Below are 22690 nucleotides of genomic sequence, written 5' to 3'. Positions count from 1 at the left end.
TTCACAATTTTTAGAGGTTATACTCCATTTATGGTTATTATAAAATATTGGCTATATTCCCCGTGTTGTACAATATATCCTTGTAGCTTATTTTATACCTAATAGTTTGTACCTCTTAATCCCCTACCCCTGTCTTTCCCTCTCCCCCTTCCCTCTCCCCACTGGTAACCACTGGTTTGTTCTCTGTATCTGGGAGTCTGCTTTTTTGTTGTATTCACTAGTTTACTGTATTTTTTAGATTCGACATATATGTGATCTCATACAGCATTTATCCTTCTCTGTCTGACTTATTTTACTTAGCATAATGCCCTCCAAGTCCATCCATGTTGCTGCAAATAGCAAAATTCCATTCTTTTTTTAAGACTGAGTAGTATTCTATTGTGTGTGTGTGTGTGTGTGTGTGTATCTTCTTTATCCATTCATCTGTTGATGGACACTTAGGTTGCTTTCATATCTTGGCTACTGTAAATAATGCTGCTAGGAACAATAGGGTGCATGTATCTTTTCAAATTAGTGGGGGCTTTTTCAGTTATATACCCAGGAGTGGAATTTCTGGGTCCTATGGTAGTTCTATTTTTAGTTTTTTCAGAAACCTCCATATTGTTTTCCACAGTGGCTGCACTAATTTACATTCCCACCAACAGTGTATGAGGGTTCCCTTTTCTCCACATCCTCACCAACATTTGTTTATTTGTTGTCTTTTTGCTGATAGCCATTCTGACAGGTGTGAGGTGATATCTCAGTGTGGTTTTGATATGCCTTTCCCTGATGATTAGTGATGTTGAGCATCTTTTCATGTGCCTGTTGACCATCTGCAATTCCTTTTTGGAAAAATGTCTATTCAGTTCTTCTGCTCATTTTTTAATTAGGTTGGTTCTTTTTTTTTTTTGATGGTCAGTTGTATGAACTGTTTATATATGTTGGATATTAACCCCTTATCGGTCATATCATTTGCAAATATTTTCTCCCATTCAGTAAGTTGCAAAATGACAGATTTCTATCTCTTACAGTTGTTCTGGGGCCTGGTTCTAACTAAATCTGTAATTAAATCTTTTGGTTTTAAACACACACACACACACACACACACACACACACACCACTGCCCACTATTTAATTCTACACTGTTTTTAAAAAACTGAAGAGCTCAAGTGAGTAGGAAAAAGGCGGTAAATGGAATTCTTACTTCCTGGATGCAATTTCTTACGTGTCAGCATTAAATACATGTCCACAATTTTATTGAATTCTCACTGTTACACTGTTTTACTGTATTTAATACTATTTACAGGCATACTCATTTTGTGTTGAAAGAGATGACACAATCCTTTTAGGATTTTTAAGGATAACCCCCAGTCTGCAAAATGCTAATTCTGTCATGGCTGGCTTTGACTCTCTGTGGTTTTGGATATCCTGCATATCCTTTCCCATATTCAAAATGGTTTCTATCCCTTGCCTCAAGTTTTAAAAATAGTGCTCCAATTTTAGCATTCGCACTCCACAGAAAGGCTGCAAATTAACAGTCCTTGTGTTGACCTTGCATTTGAAATGATAAATATACCTGGAGTTCTATTCTTCGCTCAAGCCTATTCAAATGTATGTCACTTGTTAATTACATAAAATATTTTTATTCTCCCACAATCAGACAAAGCCAGCACATAAACGTAGTGAAAAAGCAATTTACCCAAATGATATTATTTCATAAGGATAAAGAAGTTTATAGCATTATACAAGTCTTTAGTTTTGTTTTTTGTTTGTTTTTTGTTTTGTTTTGTTTTTTGCGATACGCGGGCCTCTCACTGCTGTGGCCTCTCCCGTTGCGGAGCACAGGCTCCGGACGCGCAGGCTCAGCGGCCACGGCTCACGGGCCCAGCCGCTCCGCGGCATGTGGGATCTTCGCGGACCGGGGCACGAACCCGTGTCCCCTGCATCGGCAGGCAGACTCTCAACCACTGCGCCACCAGGGAAGCCCTTCCTTTAGTATTTAAATGAGAAAAATACAGAACAGTCTTTAAGATATATTCTTAAAAGAAGAAAGCAAGATGCAGAAGAATAAGTATGGCTGGGGGAAGGGGAGCTGTATCAGTTGTGTATTTATAAAAGCATTTCCAGAAGGATACAAAGAAAGGTAACAGTGATTGCCTCTCGAGGGAAAATGGGGGATTGGAGGCACAATGATAAAGGGGCTTACTTTTCATTATGTATATTTTTAACTTATTTTTTTAGACTATAAGCCTACCCAAATCAAAAATAACTGAAAAACAATAGAAGTAATTGTGGTAAAACACTGGAAAAAAATAAAATAAATACTAGTGGTCTGAAAGTATACACTATTGTACACTGACAGATAATAAGATTAATATATACATACCTATATCTACATGTTACAATTTTAAGTAAGAGCACCTATATTTCCTTACAAAGCAAAATACTATGATTAAAATAGCAAAGTAATTTATAGCCTTCCACAAAGGCATGACAATTTAGCAGTAGAATGGTTAATGGAAAATATATTGCCTCTTTTATAAGTGTAGACTCTGCATAAACATACAATATCAATATTTTTCTAAGGTTTTGCAAAATTATGATAATATTAGGATTCTTCAGAAACTAAGTACAGTATATAGTCTGCCTTAACAAGCATGTTTTTTTTGGCTGCTCCGCGCTGCATGCAGGATCTTAGTTCCCTCATCAGGGATTGAACCTGCACCCCCTGCATTGAGAGCATGGAGTCCTAACCACTGGATCACCAGGGAAGTCCCAACAAGCATTTTTACATAGCACAATAAACTTATTGGGAGCAATATACACTGTTGGCTGAGAAAATATTTGATACGTAAAAGACTGTTACATGATCCCCAGATAAATTGCTTACTATGAAATTTTTCCACGGAAAAATGTTTCTGCTACAATAAAAAGAACTGACGTTTAAAAACTTTATGGGGGCCTCCCTGGTGGCGCAGTGGTTGAGAGTCCGCCTGCCGATGCAGGAGACACGGGTTCGTGCCCCGGTCCAGGAAGATCCCATATGCCGCGGAGCGGCTGGGCCCGTGAGCCATGGCCGCTGAGCCTGCGCGTCCGGAGCCTGTGCTCCGCAACGGGAGAGGCCACAACAGTGAGAAGCCCGCGTATCGCCAAAAAAATAAATAAATAAATAAATAAAAATAAAAACTTTATGGACGAGAATTAAATTTTCAAAGTAGTATGTTAAAATGTTAGAAGAAAAGCTCAATGACCCTACAACTAGTATCCCCATATTTATTTTTCTTACTACTCTCAGACTTAGATGATTAATGCACTGTCCTAAATGCTTTGTGTCCATTCTCACTTACTCCTCACCACTCCATGAGGTAGGTACTGTCCTCATTTTATAATTGAGAAAGGGATGCTTCATAGGATTGAGTAACTTTCTCAAGGTCCCAAAGTGAATAACTCTCATTGTCTCCTGAGTTATGGCAGAACCTGACTGTCTCACTCCTGCTTCTAGGCCAGTATGATCTGCAGCCTCCCCCATATAATCTGACATCAAATCATAAAAACATGTCAATATGTCTTTGTACAATAATCACACAATAACTTACACAATATATGAACCATATATTACATACCTGTGAAATAAGAATTTGCATTTTAAAAGCAATCAGCTTCTGTAAAATTCTTTGTAAAGTTTTGGGGAAAAAAATTCTAGCTAGATCAACTCATTTTTATTTACCACATAACTTGTTGGTCCTGAAACACTGTAGAATACACAGTTACTAGAATTCACTTTGTAGTGTTAGAAATGAAGAACACATCACTAACAGGTACCCAAACACATAACACTGAAACACACATACCTGGATGCCTGATACAGCTCAGAGCATAGTTTTCCAAAGTCAGTCCTGAAAAATGCAGCCCAGAGGTGGCCAGGATCACTGACCAGAGACCCACCAACAGGGCAGATTATGCTGAATTCTCTAGACAGATACATCTTCCCATGGATTTTGACATGTGCCCTATACATCCTCAATAATTTCAACTCTGCTTTCCTCCTCTGCTGTTTTTTTTTAGCCCATATAATTTTAAGTAAAACCTTCTTTCACCAACTAAATCCCCCTTTTTCCCCCTCTCCTAATCCTCAAGTGTACCTGACACAACCAAACATAAATTTGGAAAGTGAAGAAAGTATATTCTAAAAATGAACTTCTTAATTTAGATGAAATTGGATCGCATCTTTTCTCCTCTCTCAAATTTCTAACTTCCTTGAACCTTTAAAAGCTTTACCAAAATTAGTCTAAGTAGCCCTTTATGATTGGCAGGATCTAAAGCTCTTAGGACAGTTTCAAAGAAAAAGGCATTAGAAACAACCCTGAGACCAACAAGACTTTGATGCCTTTCTACCAATCCCAAAGGTCCCAACTTCGAGGGATCAAAGCTGTCTTTCCTGGTACCTTTTGGCTTCCCGGCTATTCTGCTTTCCCTCCTCCCACTGTGGTCCTAGACCGGGTCACCTGAGATTCTGAGTTCTCCAGGGAACCACTGGCCGAGGGCAGGCAGCCTTCCCCCAGCCCATTCTCCAAAATTCCCTTCTTCCCTTCTTCCCCTTTCTCTAGTCTTAAAAACAATAATGGCAAATATTTCGAGAGGACTTTCAGTGGGGCTGGAACTATGCCACCTTCCTCACACACATGAGCTCACCATTTATCTGTTCCTCTGATGGAACAAGCATCCTCCCTTCAAAAGTAAATTAGAGGCCTACAAAGATTAGGTAACCTGCCCAAGGAAGGTAGACAAAATAAAAGATTCAAAATCAAATTTGTTGGGCTTCCCTGGTGGCGCAGTGGTTAAGAATCTGCCTGCCAATGCAGGGGACATGGGTTCAAGCCCTGGTCCGGGAAAATCCCACATGCCACGGAGCAAGTAAGCCCGTGAACCACAACTACGGAGCCTGCCCTCTAGAGCCTGTGAGCCACAGTTATTGAGCCCGCGTGCCACAACTGCTGAAGCCCGTGCACCTAGAGCCCGTGCTGTATGACAAGAGAAGGCACTGCAATGAGAAGCCCACACACCGCAACGAAGAGTAGCCTCCGCTCACCGCAACTAGAGAAAGCCCGCGTGCAGCAATGAAGACCCAACACAGCCAATAAATAAACTAATTTAAAAAAAAGAACGTAAAGAAATGTGATATTTCTTTCCTACCTGTTTTTTTTTTTTTAGAAAAATGTGTATTTTGTTGTTTTTGGATGGAATGTCCTATAAATATCAATTAAGTCCATCTTGTTTAATGTATCATTTAAAGCTTGTGTTTCCTTATTTATTTTCATTTTGGATGATCTGTCCATTGGTGAAAGTGGGGTGTTAAAGTCCCCTACTATGATTGTGTTACTGTCGATTTCTCCTTTTATGGCTGTTAGTATTTGCCTTATGTATTGAGGTGCTCCTATGTTGGGTGCATAAATATTTACAATTGTTATATCTTCTTCTTGGATCGATCCCTTGATCATTATGTAGTGTCCTTCTTTGTCTCTTCTAGTAGTCTTTATTTTAAAGTCTATTTTGTCTGATATGAGAATTGCTACTCCAGCTTTCTTTTGGTTTCCATTTGCATGGAATATCTTTTTCCAACCCCTTACTTTCAGTCTGTATGTGTCTCTAGGTCTGAAGTGGGTCTCTTGTAGACAGCATATATATGGGTCTTGTTTTTGTATCCATTCAGCCACTCTGTGTCTTTTGGTGGGAGCATTTAGTCCATTTACATTTAAGGTAATTATCGATATGTATGCTCCTATTCCCATTTTCTTAATTGTTTTGGGTTCGTTATTGTAGGTCTTTTCCTTCTGTTGTGTTTCTTGCCTAGAGAAGTTCCTTTAGCATTTGTTGTAAAGCTGGTTTGGTGGTGCTGAACTCTCTCAGCTTTTGCTTGTCTGTAAACGTTTTAATTTCTCCATCAAATCTGAATGAGATCCTTGCTGGGTAATGTTGGTTGCAGGTTTTTCTCCTTCATCACTTTAATTATGTCCTGCCACTCCCTTCTGGCTTGTAGAGTTTCTGCTGAGAGATCAGCTGTTATCCTGATGGGGATTCCCTTGTGTGTTATTTGTTGTTTTTGCCTTGCTGCTTTTAATATGATTTCTTTGTGTTTAATTTTTGACAGTTTGATTAATATGTGTCTTGGCGTATTTCTCCTTGGATTTATTCTGTATGGGACTCTCTGTGCCTCCTGGACTTGATTAACTATTTCCTTTCCCATATTAGGGAAGTTTTCAACTATAATCTCTTCAAATATTTTCTCAGTCCCTTTCTTTTTCTCTTCTTCTTCTGGAACCCCTATAATTCGAATGTTGGTGCGTTTAATGTTGTCCCAGAGGTCTCTGAGACTGTCCTCTGTTCTTTTCATTCTTTTTTCTTTATTTTGCTCTGCAGCAGTTATTTCCACTATTTTATCTTCCACCTCACTTATCCGTTCTTCTGCCTCAGTTATTCTGCTATTGATCCCGTGTAGAGTATTTTTCATTTCATTTATTGTGTTTTTAATCGATGCTTGATTCATCTTTAGTTCTTCTAGGTCCTTGTTAACTGTTTCTTGCATTTTGTCTATTCTATTTCCAAGATTTTGGATCTGGGAAATAGAATCTTGGATCATCTTTACCATCATTATTCTGAATTCGTTTTCAGGTAGACTGCCTATTACCTCTTCATTTGTTAGGTCTGGTGCGTTTTTATCTTGCTCCTTCTCCTGCTGTGTGTTTTTCTGTCTTCTCATTTTGCTTATGTTACTGTGTTTGGGGTCTCCTTTTTGCAGGCTGCAGGTTCGTAGTTCCCATTGTTTTTGGTGTCTGTCCCCAGTGGCTAAGGTTGGTTTAGTGGGTTGTGTAGGCTTCCTGGTGGAGGGGACTAGTGCCTGTGTTCTGGTGGATGAGGCTGGATCTTGTCTTTCTGGTGGGCAGGTCCACGTCTGGTGGTGTGTTTTGGGGTGTCTGTGGACTTTTTATGATTTTAGGCAGCCTCTCTGCTAATGGGTGGTGTTGTGTTCTTGTCTTGCTAGTTGTTTGGCATAGGGTGTCCAGCACTGTAGCTTGCTGGTCGTTGAGTGAAGCTGGGTGCTGGTGTTGAGATGGAGATCTCTGGAAGATTTTCGCCGTTTGATATTATGTGGAGCTGGGAGGTCTCTTGTGGACCAGTGTCCTGAAGTTGGCTCTCCCACCTCAGAGGCACAGCACTGACTCCTGGCTCCTCAATTTGGGATGATTTGTTGTCTATTCATGTATTCCACAGGTGCAGGGTACATCAAGTTGATTGTGGAGCTTTAATCCGCTGCTTCTGAGGCTGCTGGGAGAGGTTTCCCTTTCTCTTCTTTGTTCTCACAGCTCCTGGGTCTCAGCTTTGGATTTGGCCCCGCCTCTGCGTGTAGGTCGCCGGAGGGCGTCTGTTCTTCGCTCAGACAGGACAGGGTTAAAGGAGCAGCCTCTTCAGGGACTCTGGCTCACTCAGGCCGGGCGGGAGGGAGGGGCACGGAGTGCGGGGAGAGCCTGAAGCTGCAGAGGCCGGCGTGACGTTGCACCAGCCCGAGGCGCGCCGTGCGTTCTCCCAGGGAAGCCGCCCCTGGATCCCGGGACCCCGGCAGTGGCGGGCTGCACAGGCTCCCGGAAGGGCGGTGTGGACAGTGACCTGCGCTCGCACACAGGCCTCTTGGCGGCGGCAGCAGCAGCCCCAGTGTCCCACGCCCGTCTCTGGGCTCCGCGCTTTCAGCCGCGACTCGCGCCCGTCTGTGGAGCCCCTTTAAGCAGCGCTCTTAATCCCCTCTCCTCGCGCACCAGGAAACCAAGAGGAAAGAAAAAGTCTCTTGCCTCTTCGGCAGCTCCAGAGTTTTCCCGGACTCCCTCCCGGCTAGCTGTGGCGCATTAGCCCCCTTCAGGCTGAGTTCTCGCCGCCAGCCCCAGTCCTCTCCCTGCGCTCTGACCGAAGCCCGAGCCTCAGCTTCCAGTGCCGCCCACCCCGGCGGGCGAGCAGACAAGCCTCTCGGGCTGGTGAGTGCCGCTCGGCACCGATCCTCTGTGCGGGTATCTCTCCGCTTTGCCCTACCCAGGTATGTGGGGAGTTTCTTGCCTTTGGGGAGGTCTGGGGTCTTCTGCCAGCGTTCAGTAGGTGTTCTGTAGGAGTTGTTCCACGTGTAGCTGTATTTCTGGTGTATCCGTGGGGAGGAAGGTGATCTCCGCGTCTTACTCTTCCGCCATCTTACCCGGAAGTCCCTAATGCCTTTCCCTACCTGACTTTTTATGGCAAAAGCCTTGATGGTGTCTCTCTAGAGAAGTGACCAGGATCAGAGGTTCCAGAGCATTTCAGTACCTCTGGTGAGTAGCAGTTCTACTGGAGTCCTGTCTCCTCCTTCCCTTCTCCACAAACTTAGCTCCCACCACAGCCCTCCTCTTTTCCTTTCACATCCTATATTCAGCTCTCCACTACAAGTTGAAAGATCACAGGTGAAAATTTTTTTAAAAAGAAAGAAAGAAAGGGAGGGAGGGAGGGAGGGAGGAAGGAAGGAAGGAGGGAAGGAAGATAGAAAGATCACAGGGTCACTGGAATAAATCACTATGTGAAAAACTAAACAGCTAAGAAATACAAATCAATTGAAGAGTTTTCTTTGTAATTTAAAGGAAACCTGGAAAATATTTTTATCTATCTATAATATTTCCATCAATCTCCTTTTTCTATTACATTTCACAGTAGAGAGCTGTGTCATTCATTTTGCAAAAAGCAAACATCATATTCCATATCAACCTGTTAATTTCTTCAAATCAGATTTTCTTTAGTTAACTGGAATGTCCACTGACTCTCTAATATAAGTATGAATTGGGATACCATTGACTTTGTTAAATATTAGTCTCCTGTTCCACACACCAGCCTGGAGTGCCCTTTGGACAAAGCAAGTTATTCATGGGTACAGTGTAATTCACATTTTCCCTGAGCATCTTTCTGCTCTGACAGAACTGAGCTCAGCTTTCTCATTCATTCTACAAGGGGCAGCCATGCTAGGTTTCCTAAAAAGTGATCAATCTGATCGCCAACAGCCAGGATTTTCCAAGCCCCAAACTATTTTTTAAAAGGTAATGTGAAAAAGAGTTCACGTTATTCTCAAATAAGCAAAATAATTTCCTAAGTGCCTGCACAATCCTAGAAACATAATTAGGCACCATTATGAAGAGTTAAGACAGGTTTAACACCTGGGATGTTGGCTCCGAATGGACTCATTTGTGACCTCTCAAAGCGAGGCCTGGTAATCTCCTGCAAAAACAAACAAAACAAAAAGCAACAACATACTGTTATCTTAATGTTGCGGCTTTTGTCCGCTTCAGTTTTTCCAAGTCTTAACCATCTCATTACTCCCCACACTACCAAGTTAACATGCTCTCTGCCACCTATGCTCAGTCCAACAGTCCACTCACTAATGCCCACATCTCCTTAACCCCTCTCACCTGAGTTAGACACAATCGCCTCTGTCTTTACCTTGGCTCTTATGTATTATTCACATACGCTAATGTATTCTTGATTATGTGTTGTCTTGTAATCATCACATTTTGCTATTTTATTCTTATTCACCTTCCTAACTTCATTGCTTGCTCTTTGCAGGTAAAAGATACATATTTTCTTCTTTTTATGCTCCCCATGGCCTTACTGTATTATGTACGCGGGGAAAGTTTAGTTAAATTCGTTATCAGGGGTATTTCCCTTCATAGAGCAAAGTACTAGATACATAGTACTAGGTCAAAAAAGGGCCAAACAAAACAATGGTCGGTGGGAAATGCGCAACCAACAGATGAGTGAAAAGACTGAGAGAGGGCTTCCACACCTCGATAATCAGTCTTCTTCATTCACTCACCTCATTATTTATTCAACAACAACTTATGAACACCTGTTCACTGTGCTGTGTATTAGGGGCACAAAGATGGCGCTGTAGTTTTTGAACCCACATGGGTTGAAAATCTTTCAAAATAATCTTTGCCCTAAATCTTGCAAAATAATTTTTGTCAACTTTTTCCTAATCCTTTCACAAAGGAATAAATAATATAGCCCCGATTCTTCCCTAGGGGAACCTTTTAAGTGTTACTCTTGCAAACACCAGATAGAGAAATAAAGAAATCCGTCGGCAAAGTAGAGAAGAAGAGAGAGAACTCGCCTACATCTTGTCCCCACTGCCTCACTGCATGGGCCACCGCGATGGTCACCTCCATGACCAGCTGCAGTTAAATTCATCATAGTCCTGTGTATTTGTACACTTGGGCTCTGACTTGGGTTGCCTTCTGAGCATTGAGTGGCTGCTAGAGTTTCCACCCAGATCTTTCTACATCCATTTACTTCAAAGCCCCAATACGAAGCCCCTAGTAAGGGAGTTTAAATTCATTCATTCAAGTACTCAACAAATAACGTACTATTTGACTAGACTAAGCATGGAGATTTAAAGATGAATAAGAATGTTTCTTCTAAATCAACATTCAATGTAATGCTGACCAGGTTCAACTATAAATGACTGAGAAGTTTAACTAAAACTGATTTTTTTTGATAAATGATATAAAGTAATCTTATGATGACTTCTCTTCCATAAACAAATTAGAATCATCCCCTAATTCATTTGCTGTTTTAATCTGGATTTAAAGGGACCTCTTTGTATACTATATATCACTTATTGTAGGGGTTATTCAACGTATATCATATATAATCCTGGGTTGGAAATTTCTAACTGTAGCCAAGGCAACTGTAGTATATGGAATGGCAATATGAGAAAGCTAAAAGGGGTGTGCGTGTGTGGGTTTGTGTCTGTGTGCACATGCACGTGTATCTACACACATGCACATGCAAACATATGCACTGAAGAGAAAATAAGAATGGGAGAAAGAGACAGGGACCAAAGACTTTTGAAGAAAACAGAAACAGAAGTTTTTTGAAAAGCATTTAGCATGTGAAAAATTCATGTAACTCTCTTTCTTCATTAAAGCAAAGTGCAAGCCAGAGGCAGGCAAGACCCAAACCAGAATACCTATGTAAAAGCATGTGGTGAGTCAACAAATATTTGGAGTCCAAAAATGGACTCAGACCAAAAAAAAAAAAAAAGTAGATTATACAGAAGGACTTGGAAAAAATAAGTTTCCCAAGGACAGACACCGGAAGCTGCTGGCACGACAACTCTGACCTTCACTACTTTGTGTATGGGATTTGGTCACTCAAGCCCAGAGGTTCAAATGTCATTTGACTTGTGCAGTTGAATGAATAGGTGTGAAGAGTTAGAGTTGCTCACTGAATGGTTAAATCAGCGTGTAAAAAAAAAATTGGCCTCTTCTCACAAGGCCCTTACTCCAGAGTTCTCCCCATTATCCCTGACTAACACCAAACAGGTGCCAACTCAGCTTTGAAACCCAAATACTTAAAGTCGGTACAAGTGCAGAAGTGATAAAGGCATGGCCTAGGCAGAGAGGGACAATGTGCAAAGCTCACCTCCCACCCTGTGCCCTTAGCTCCACCCGGACGGGTACACTAATGGATCCACCATGCCTCAATGGTGTAGACACAGCCCCTCCACTGCAGCCTGTCCAACGGGCAGGGAAACCTCTGCCCCTTTGTTAGCGAAGCCAAGGTTAATAATATTTTTTTAGTTGAGAAATAGGAAACTACATTAAATGTATACCTAAAAGATACAAAGTAGAGTTTATTGATCCAGGCTTAAGTCAAGAATATCCATAGGAGACCGTGATTGGAACCATTTGAAAGTGTGAAACAAAGGGGAGGCCTTAGTCCCCAGTACCCCCCTGAAGCCTCATGCTCTAAGTTCAACATTAAATGAATATAACTAACTTGTAAACTGAGGAAATTACAATCTATGAAGTGGGAGTCAGTTCTTCTCAGGACCTACTGACCCATGATACCCCATGGTCCCCAAGCTCAGCAACACTTCTGCTCTGAAGGCCATGAAAATTCTTCCTGGTCCCTAAAGTCCTAGATGAGGGAGGAGGTCCCTATATCCGACTCCCTAGCCTTCTCTCCTCTCTCCTTCTCTCCCTATAGCCAACTCCCCTTTTCCTGATGTTTCCACCATGCCAATCAGGGCTCTAAAAGAGGAAGCCATGTCTGAGCTCCAATGGACTGTTGCCAAGAGGAATCAGGCCAAAGTCGCCTGATCTCTTGATGTTTAAATGGAAGCAGAAATCCATATTTTTATGTGCAATCTGATTTTTAAATCTGGCAAACAATTTGAATTATTATAAACACCAGGGGTGTCAAACTAGAACTCCAGTCTATTAATTTTGGTTCTGTACCTCCCTAATTTTGTTACTTCACTTGGCCTCCCAAAGGGTCTTGGAGGAAATGCTGTGTTTCTCTAGAAACACTCAAGAAAACTAGCTCATTCCAAGGGCCAGAGGAAAATATTTAGTCCCTTAATGTGTCAAAACCCAACCTCGGTTATGCACCACTTACCATATGATCTCAATGAGGGACATTTCCAAGTGTCAGCTCCTCTGAAAGAAGAGGGTCCAACAGGTCAAGAGCCCATCAATCAGATTCCTAGCTCAGGTAACTGGATCTGCCCACCGTCCCAGGATCTTTTTCTTCTCGTTTATTATTTACATCCCATCTACTCTCCCCCAACCCCACCCCGACTTTGAACTTCTCTGGCTAAGAAAATTCAACACACAAGTGTTACCCAAGTTCCTATCGTATAATGTTACAATATCATCAACACTTCAAGTATAATTTTCTCAACATAATTTGTTTTCTTCTCCAGCAACTATTTCTATACTTCTGGTAACAGCATCAATTTTAGATTTGGGGTCCTACTCATTCCGTATAACCTATCCATGCCATTTGAGTGGAGCTCCAGGTCCAAGCCAATCAGCACATCACACCCTCTGGCCATAGTGATTTGGTTTAGGGATGGCCCTATCACCCAGTTGGAGCCAAGAAAACAGAAGGCTTTTGTGGAGCTTTCTGTAATGAGAGTCCCACACACTCCCCTGGACCCATATTCATGAGGATGTAGAGGCTAGAGTAGCTGCAGCCATCTTGCCTCCACGAGGAAAGAACCCAGGGCTGAGAAAGAAGCCCAAACCAACACTCAGCAGAAAACAGTGACAGGGAGTGAAGAGAAAACCCCACACCTGGCAGGGCTGAGTCTTGAATCTCACCGTGCTAACGCCTTTGTGCTTCTTTAGTTACTTGAAACAATATTTTTTAAAGCCACGTAAACTGGGTTTCTATTACTTGCAACAATGAGTCCAAACCGATAACAAAAGAGCAATAACAGACATAATGTACAAAAAGAAAATGGAAAAAGGGGGGGTGTCAATTCCTCAAAGGATAGAGAGTATTTGGAGATCCCGAATTGGGAAAGAAAATTAACCATAATTATATTTTCTGAATAGATTTACATCTAGTAAGAAGCATTTTTTTTCATAATTTGTTCTTTACCACCACCACACCGAATCTCAGAAATTCAGTGTATCAGTGAACTACCGAACAGTCAGTTTATGGTTGCTCCCATAGCAATCAACAGTGTTACAGATTATATTCATAGCCTAAAGGCTTCCTTGTCTATGGCTTCTTTGTACCTTTTTTTCCTTCCCTTCATCTACAAAGGTTCTCCCCACTTCTCTCTTAAGTCATCTCTAGCTAAAGATGACAAACTGAGTAGTAATATAGTATGAGAAATAACAGGTATTTCTCGTATGAGGCAGGGCAGGGCAATCTAGCTGTAATAATGAACATTCAAAATCAACAAATCATTAAAATCAGGACATTACTAATTCACTGCAGGTAGAGGGAAAAAAAACAAGTAATTTACCCAGTCCCTGAGAGTAAAAAAAAAAAAAAAAAAAAAAAGACACAAGATGTTTGCAGGTTTATCCCATGGCCCACCCAAAACAGGTAACCCCAGGCATCAAGTCCCTGTAAGTTAGTTCAATTTCCAAAGGGATACTTAACCCAGACCTCAGCAGGACTCATACTATAATTTGCTGTGTGGAACAGTAATGTGCTTCCAATGTACAAAGGGAACAAGAAAGATGCACGGCAGACAGGAATTTAGGAATGAATGAGGCTGAAAATTAAAACTCTCCATCTATTCTTATAATAGCATTTTTATACATTATCAGTAGTATGGCTTCACAAGGAAATTGGCCTGAAATAAACTTTGGGTAGGAACATTAGAAATGACACGTTTCCTTCTTTCTTTCTATCTTTTTTCTGTACACAGATAAGATTTAATCCTGCTGTTTAAATCTTCTAAATCCTTCCCGATTTTTTGGTCTCCTTGTTCTACCAATTACTGAGAATTTTCTCATCATTAAAAATCTCCCAATGCGCTTGCAAATTTGTGTCTTTCTCCTTTTTGTTTGGTCATTATTTTGCCCTTGCTCCGTGTGTATGTATTAGGTGCATATAAATGTGGAATTGTTATAACCTCTGGTAGACTGACCCTTTTTTATTATAAAATGTTTATCTTTAGGACTGCTTCTTGCCTTAAAACCTACTTGGACGTTAGTACAACTTTCTTTTGATTAGTGCTTTCTATTTTCAATTTTACTGAATCCTTGCGTATAAGGCGTATCTGTTATATAAGCAGTATACTGTCAATTTAATATCATCAAATATCCACTCAAACAATTTTTATCTCTAAATAGGAATATTTACTCAATGTAAACTTAATGTAATTACTGATGTGTTTGGACATCAGGTTACCACCTTACAATTTGTTTTCTATTTTTCCCACCTGTTTTATCTTTCTTTTTCTGTCCTTTCTTGATTTCCTTTGAATTAATGGAGTATCTTCTATTATTCTAGTTGTTTTCCCTCTATTAGCTTCTTTATCAAGTCTATTTCCTGCTTTTATTGTTGTTTTGGACCTCCAGTTTACAATCATTTCCTGAGATGTCACTATATTGCTGTCTAAAATTATACAAGCCGCCTAATTACCCTCTATTTTTAAATTCTAGAGGAAGAAAACATTCCAAAAATTGATGTCTCCCAAAACTAAATATTCTCTTGTCCTTTTTTGTTCTTTAAACTATATTTCAAACAATTCCCTTCATCAGAGTACAGCCTCAATGATTTTGGCTAACCCTACGCCTCTAGACTCTACTCTTTCTCTGTGAATAAGTCTTGTTTCCCACTCTACCCTGAGAAGGGCCTTCTCTTTCCATAGAGGCCTCTTTCTGATGGTCCCATCACTTTCCTTCCTGACACTTACTGTCGCTAAGCACAGCTCAAACTCCACCATGACTTCCTTTATTGCCCTCATTCCATTTTAGCACAAGTTTATTGTGAAGATCTGAGGTACCAGGTATTGTACCAATATCTGGAGGCAATCAAATGGTGACTAACACTGGGACCTGGCTCTCAGAGAATTTACAACCTAGGAAGGGAGTCAGTAAACCACAGATGACAGCAATGGCAAACACATGGGACTCCTTCACCCACTGCCGACGTCACTCCAATAGCAGTTCTAACCCACAGAGCCTGGAGTTGCCTCAGGATTCCCTTTTCAGAATGGCCCCACACACAGCCCCTACCAGGGGGCCAGCCCTCAAAAACAACTGAATGTCACCTCCAGAACCACAGTACAAGCTGGAATGAAATAAGCAGGAAAAGAAGAATCTTCTGACTAGAAGATTCAAGGAAGACTTTACAGAAGAGGCACCCTTTGAGACCTTGAAAAATGAGCAAGCATAGAGAGAGAGATGCAAATCCCAGTTAAGGGAGAAAAGTCTTACAGGTCTCCCCACAGAGCACTGGGTCTGACAAAATGGAGTTCTTAACTAAGTATCTATGTTGTATTACAGCATCTTATCACCATGTAATTTTTAATTACAGAAGAAATGTAAGATACACCATTGCCCTCAAGAAACTTAAACATTTTCAGGGTGATAAAATGATGCAATACAATATAAATACTTATTTTAAAAATCCACTTTTAACTTCTTGGTGACAATGATGGTGAGTGATCCTATTCAAAACGTGTCACTCCTTTGAAAGCCTTTAACTTTTCTGTTAGCTCTTTTGCCTATTGGTAATTTCCATCTCTGACATATGAAAAATAACCCCCACCGTCTCCAAAGATGGCTGCATGCCACACCTTGTATTCGGAACAGACCAATGCTGGCCAGCCTGAAGACTTCCTCTTTCCATTCAAGTAAGCCAAAATTCACTTCTTTTGTACCTCAGAAAACAAATGACATTATCCTCCAAGCCATACTTTCTAAAGAGGACGTTTCTATGACTTCTAGGACTCTTGGCCTCATCTGTGTCCCCTTACCTACTGACAATAGAAACATTTAATCTATCTAATTGGTATTTGTGCCAATTAAGGTATTTTGATTGTTAGCAATAAAACTGATTCTGGCAAAATTTGCCCAAAAAGGACCCGCACTGGAAGGGCACTGGGGGTTGGCTCAAAGAATCAAGAGAGGGCTAAACACGCAGGCTCTGGAAGGATGGGTGCCAGGAAGCTCTAAGGAAACCCACAGTGGAAACTATAATGTTCCACTTTGGGCGCTAGTTCCAGTTGCTTCAACCACCACCATCTGTGGATGACAGTATCATTCCCAGGATGGGGAGTCTTATTGGCAGAGCTCAGGACACATGCCCATCCCTGTGCTCAGACGATACCAGGAAGACAAGGTCTACAGCTGTAGAGAATCTCATTTGCCTTCTGCACGCCTCTGTGTTTGCATGAAGCAAAGATAAAAGTTTAAATCTGACTCCAAAACAAATGCAAGCATTCCATCCTAATAGTCTCTCCAAATGAACTCATCTCACCCAACCCAAAACACCTGAAGGTCATATAAACCTGACTCATAAAATCTCTCCCAAGTTCCCCACCCCAAAACCACAATACACAGCACTCATACACAATGGCAGTCTGAACAAGGCAAGGAAGACTTGAGCGCTCAGTACCGGCCAAGCACTGTTCTGAGCAGTACACATATTGTCTCATGTAATCCTTGTAGCAATACTATCAGGTTGGTAATAATACAATTCCCATTTTACAGTTAAAGCAATTGAGGCCAAAAGCTTCACAATAAGTGGCAGAGCTGGGATCCAAACTCAGGGAGTCCGCCAAGTCCAAGTCCTTAATTATACATTGCCTTCTCAGTGGTGGTGTCCATCCATCCCCTTTCATCCCTATATCTCAAGTTATATACCCTGTGGCCCCTTCCTGTTAGAAGCTGCCCTAGAACCCTTCTTGTCAGTATAAACTGTTAGGATGTAGTGTGGACACAGTGTGATGTGTCTTATAGAAACTCAGGCAATGGACGGAAGAGTTTGAATGAGCTTTGGGAAAGTGATATGAATTATTTCACATCACATTTTTTTTGTCTCTGGGAAAGCACTTTTTGCTCCTTTTTTCTACGTATTATTTGGTTACAGGAAAGTATACACCAGGGAGATAATTGCCTAGATTGTTATTGCCTATATTACCAAATATCTCATTCAGAATGAATGCCTCAATACCAACACCAAAGTGCTGTCAGGGAACAGGAAGCCATGAGTCATTTCTAAGTGCTCTGGAATAAACCGGGCATTACCTCCTAGTTTATAGGAGGTAATATAAATTTCTCCCCGATTCTAGCCAAGAATGTCTACGTAAATGATTCACAGAGACACAGAGATTCTGGTCCAACCTGTGTCCAAGTGAGCAGTGGAGTCCTACCAGGGTGTTTCCATGTCAGTGTTTGAACTTTAACCTCCAAAGCACACACTGGTTATGCTTTGAACACACTTAAAGCCTTCATGTTTTATGCGGAAAAATTAAACCAGTATTTTCAGGAGTTGAATCTCTGAGGTACTTTATATTACAACCTGCAGAATCCAAATCTGACATTTCTTTATTAACAAAACAAGCAAAAGAAGAAATTATCATTATATGTGGGTGTTTTCAAGGATCCATAGAAATCTTTCCTAAAATCCTAAGTTTCTATAAATTATGGATAAAAATCATTAGTACTGAAAAATATTTTCAAACAATTGCAAAGGATGCCATATAACAAAGAACTAACAACTATCAAATTATTAACACAGTTTTCTTAAAAAGTACCACTAGATAACAAATCCACAGTTTTATCATTCTTTTAACAGCCTGCCTGCTACCAATGAAGGGTTCTACCAGCCAAACATAACAGGTTAGAGTTTTTTTCCTACTCCCAAGAGATGGACACCCTCATAGTACAACTAGATATTTGCCCAAGAACTATGAGGTACCTCTGCTATCAGAGAATGGAAGAAAGCAGTACCCACTACCAGCTCTGGAAATTTTCTCTCACCAGAATCTTGGCATTACAGAAATTAATAGCAGCACTATATATTTGCCAACCATTTTATACTGTCCAAAGCAGATCCACATTGATTACCTCATTCTTAGACATAGGTACCCCAATAAAGGAATCGAGACACAATCAATTTTAATGATTTATAACATTTTTAAAATCCAGGCCACACTCCTCTCTCCAGAGACAAGAGAGCTGGCACCTAGACTGAGGGGTAAAATGATGTGCTCAGAATTCCAGAACAAGTCATCGACAATGCTGGATGAGAGGGAACTCAAAAGAGAACTCAAAGGAAAAACCACTAAAGAAAAATACAGTCAAAATTAAGATACATAGGCATTAATGTTTATATGCCTTGAGTTGTACAAGTTTAGACATAAAGGAATTAACAAGAGCACTACTACTGTAGAAGATGTTAAGTACTGATAGTTTAATTAGTCAAAAGCAAATAAGGATATAAGAATTTGAATAAAATTAATAAGTTGTAATGGTGTAATATTTTCTACAACCCTCAGATTATACTCCTTCTTTTCCTAAATTAAATCAACATTAGCTTTAAGGCCTACCCAGTATCACTTGAGAAGACCAACACCAATGTTATATAGATCCCTCTCCATTCTCTGAGTTATACCAGGACCTCAGAGAATATATGAGAATAAAACAATGAGAAGATCTCTTTTGTCATCAGTGAGCAAGAGAGAGGCTTCCTCTTCCAGGTTTATATCATACATTCAAAAGCGCTGTCCCAGTGACAAGCCAGAAACAGTGACCTTTCCTCCCAAGGTCAGTCCCAGTCACTTGGAACATCTCCTATATCTGCAGTCTCCCCAGCTGTAAGCCTCAAAGTCATCTTGACTCTATTACTCTATTACTAAAACCCATAACTTACCACCAAATCCTACCACCAAATTCTGGAATATTCCCCTCCTCTCCGTCTTTACTTGTCACTGCCTTAGTCCAGCAACCTGGTGTCTTGTTAGGGCTACCTCAGGAGGTTCATTTCTGCTCTCCCTGACTCTCCCCATCCAGTCTTTGGCTCTTACCCTATGCCCATCAGCTTCAACATATTCCCCTCAAGTGAAGCCAATCTAACAATGAATTTAATAAGAAATATTTTACTTAAGACTTTACAGAGAGGTAGAGAAGAAAATTTACATTGTACACCATTGGGCAAAACTCTGCAAGTTTTCCTTTAAGTACCTCATCGTTCCCCAAAACTCCTCTCTGGGAGAGCCTCCTTTCTCTCCTTCTGGGATAGAGGGGACTCCTGAACTGTCCCCTCTCTGGGCTTCAGCCTCCTGTCCTCAACCATCCCAATCACTTTTCTTACACTGAGCAATTCAACTCTTTCCTCGGCTTCTACAATTTGCATCCTTTCACCCATAACCTAACACAACTTCCACCTAAGGATCCAACTTCCTTAGAAGACAGTAGGGGAATAGCAAGTAACAAAAGAGGACAAGTTAGTAGTAACATAAGCTCCATATGACTGTTTAAGAATTTTTTTTTAACTGAAAAATCACTGACCTACTGAAAATATCTTTTTTAAATCTCCATTAAGCCAAATAAAAATTAAGCTGAAACAATGAAATTTCATTGTTTTGCCCAGAAAATTAGCAGCCATATTTTTAAAAGTATAAGAATCAGTTGGAGCAATGGTTCCAGGAAACATAAAGACCCACTGTATGGGGTGCAAACTGAGAGATCGCACTGGTGGGGTGCAAACTGAAACAAATTTTCTCTAGGACAACTTAACAACAACAGAATTAAAAGTCTCAAAAACGTTGATAAAAGAATTCCAGGGCTTCCCTGGTGGCGCAGTGGTTGAGAGTCCGCCTGCCGATGCAGGGGACACGGGTTCGTGCCCCAGTCTGGGAAGATCCCACATGCCGCGGAGCAGCTGGGCCCGTGAGCCATGGCCGCTGAGCCTGCGCGTCTGGAGCCTGTGCTCCACAACGAGAGAGGCCACGACAGTGAGAGGCCTGTGTACAGCAAAAAAAAAAAATCACTTGGCCATATACACAAGGGTGAATTTCTGGGCTCTCTATTCTGTTCCATTGGTCTATATCCCAGTATAATACCATCTTGCTTATTGTTGTTTTGTAGTAAGTCTGGAAATAAGGAAGCGTGAGGCTTCCCACGTTGTCCTTCTTTTTCAAGATTGTTTTGGCTACTTAGTATCCATTGAGATCCCATTTGAATTTTTGATTTTTTTTTCTATTTCTGCAAAAAAAAAAAGCCCTATAACTACTCTTGATCTTTGTTTTCAGATGCAGTAAAATTCCTTGGAAAGAGTTTGATCCTTTGGGGTCTTATATTTAAGCTCTGTTAGGCAGGACAGAGCAGAGTTTAGTCTTGGGCTGTGTGGTTCTCACCAGGAGATGATTATTCTCCTCAAAGGACACCTGGCAATGTCTAGAGACATTTCATGAGTGAAAAGGTGTTACAGGCATCTAGAGTATTGAGGCCAGAAAGGCTGCTAAATACCCTACAATGCACAGGAGATTCCCTTGTAACAAAGAGTTATTCAGTCCAAAATTTCTGTAGTGCTGAGGTGGAGAAACCATGCTCTAAGGGCTAATTATTCCTCACTATTGATATTGAGGTAAGATGCTTCTGAGTATTCTACCCAATACCCTGTAAATTACTACTTGTTTTTCAGTCTGGCTGATGGGAACAGGTACTATTCCTGGCTTGGTTTGAGTGCCTACTATTTTTCTGATTAATCCTTTCAGGTGGTCCTTTCCCAGGCCTCCACGTACTTTCCTCACACCACTCGTCAGAACCTGGTGACTACTTGAGGGGGACGCTCTGCAGATCTGTGGAGTCCGTTCTGTGTAGTTCTTTTTTCTCCAGTAGTTTGTACTGTGAACTCCAGCTGCCTTTGCTCCCCACCTTCTCAGCTCTGAAGACCTTCAATACTTATCCCCTCCTTGACTTGCAGCCCGAAAACTCTCTCGAGACTGTAAATGTGGCAATTGTAGGGCTCATCCTCTTTATTTCCCATCTCTCCAAGATCACTCTCCTTTTCTGCCTGATTTCCAGTATTTAAAAAAATTTTTTTTCATATATTTTGTCTTTTGATTTTTTCTTTTTTTTTCGTTGTTTCAGTCAGGAGGGTAAATTCAGTCTCTGGTACTCCATCTCGGCCAGAAGCAAAAGTTTAAACTGTACAGTTTATGTTTATAAATTAGAAAATATTTCATGTTCAGTAGAAAAATCTAAAGCAACTGCAGTACTTGGGAGGTATCCTTCTGGACTATTTTAATTTACAAGTATTCATTTATATATATGTACCTAGATACATGTATGATTTTTTAATGGAGTTATGCCATAGATCTGAAACATTATTTTAATAGCTATTTAAAATGAGAAAGGCAAATGAAAACAATGACCTAACATCCTAAACCCATCCGGTTGCCAAAAATGAAACTGATGGAAACACCACGTGCTAGAGAGGATATAAGAGATCAGAAGCTATTGCTGCTACACTGTTCTCCAAAGTGGTATATCGGAAAGAGGTGAAGGTATGCATACTCTATGACCCAGAATTTCACTTCTAGTAATTCATCCCAGAGGAACTCTTGTACAAATAAACCAAAGTACAGGTAAAAGCACAGCACTGGGGCTTCCCTGGTGGCGCAGTGGTTGAGAGTCCGCCTGCCGATGCAGGGGACACGGAGCGGCTGGACCCGTGAGCCATGGCCGCTGAGCCTGCACATCCGGAGCCTCTGCTCCGCAATGGGAGAGGCCACAACAGTGAGAGGCCCATGTACCGCAAAAAAAAAAAAAAAAAAAAAAAAAAATATATATATATATATATATAAATGCAAATACAGATAAGGTATTAACATGAATAATTAATAAAATTAATTAATAAAAAAAAAAGCACAGCACTGTTTATAGTATCAGAAATAATTGGAAACAACGTGAATGTCCATCATCAGAAGGCTAGATAATTATAGAACATTCATTTAGTGAAATACTCCATAACAGTTAAAATGAAGTAGATATCTGTATTAATATGAAAAGATCTTGGGCCTATATGTTAAATGAGAAAGGTATATAGTAGATATTTGTAAAATTTTTTAAGTATTTAAAATAGTACTTTTAATGGACAGTGTTAATGGAAAAATATAGTAAGATGGGTGGAAAGAATAATTAACACATGGCAATTTCAGGCGAGGAAAGGGATTAAAATGGGAGAGGGCCTTCAATCATATCATTAATGTTTTATTTCTTACAGAAAATAAAGAGCTAATGCCTAAAATAAATGGCAAATTGGTGACATGTCTTAAATCAGAGTAGAGAAAATGAGTGTATATTATTCTCACTATTCTTCTGCACATTTCATTATTTTATAATTAAAACTATGAAAGAAATTTTAAACAGAATAATATTAGGGAACA

Source organism: Hyperoodon ampullatus (assembly GCF_949752795.1).
Source record: "Hyperoodon ampullatus genome assembly, chromosome: 5".
In the NCBI taxonomy this organism is placed as follows: domain Eukaryota; kingdom Metazoa; phylum Chordata; class Mammalia; order Artiodactyla; family Ziphiidae; genus Hyperoodon; species Hyperoodon ampullatus.
Note: the sequence above shows the minus strand (reverse complement) of the source record.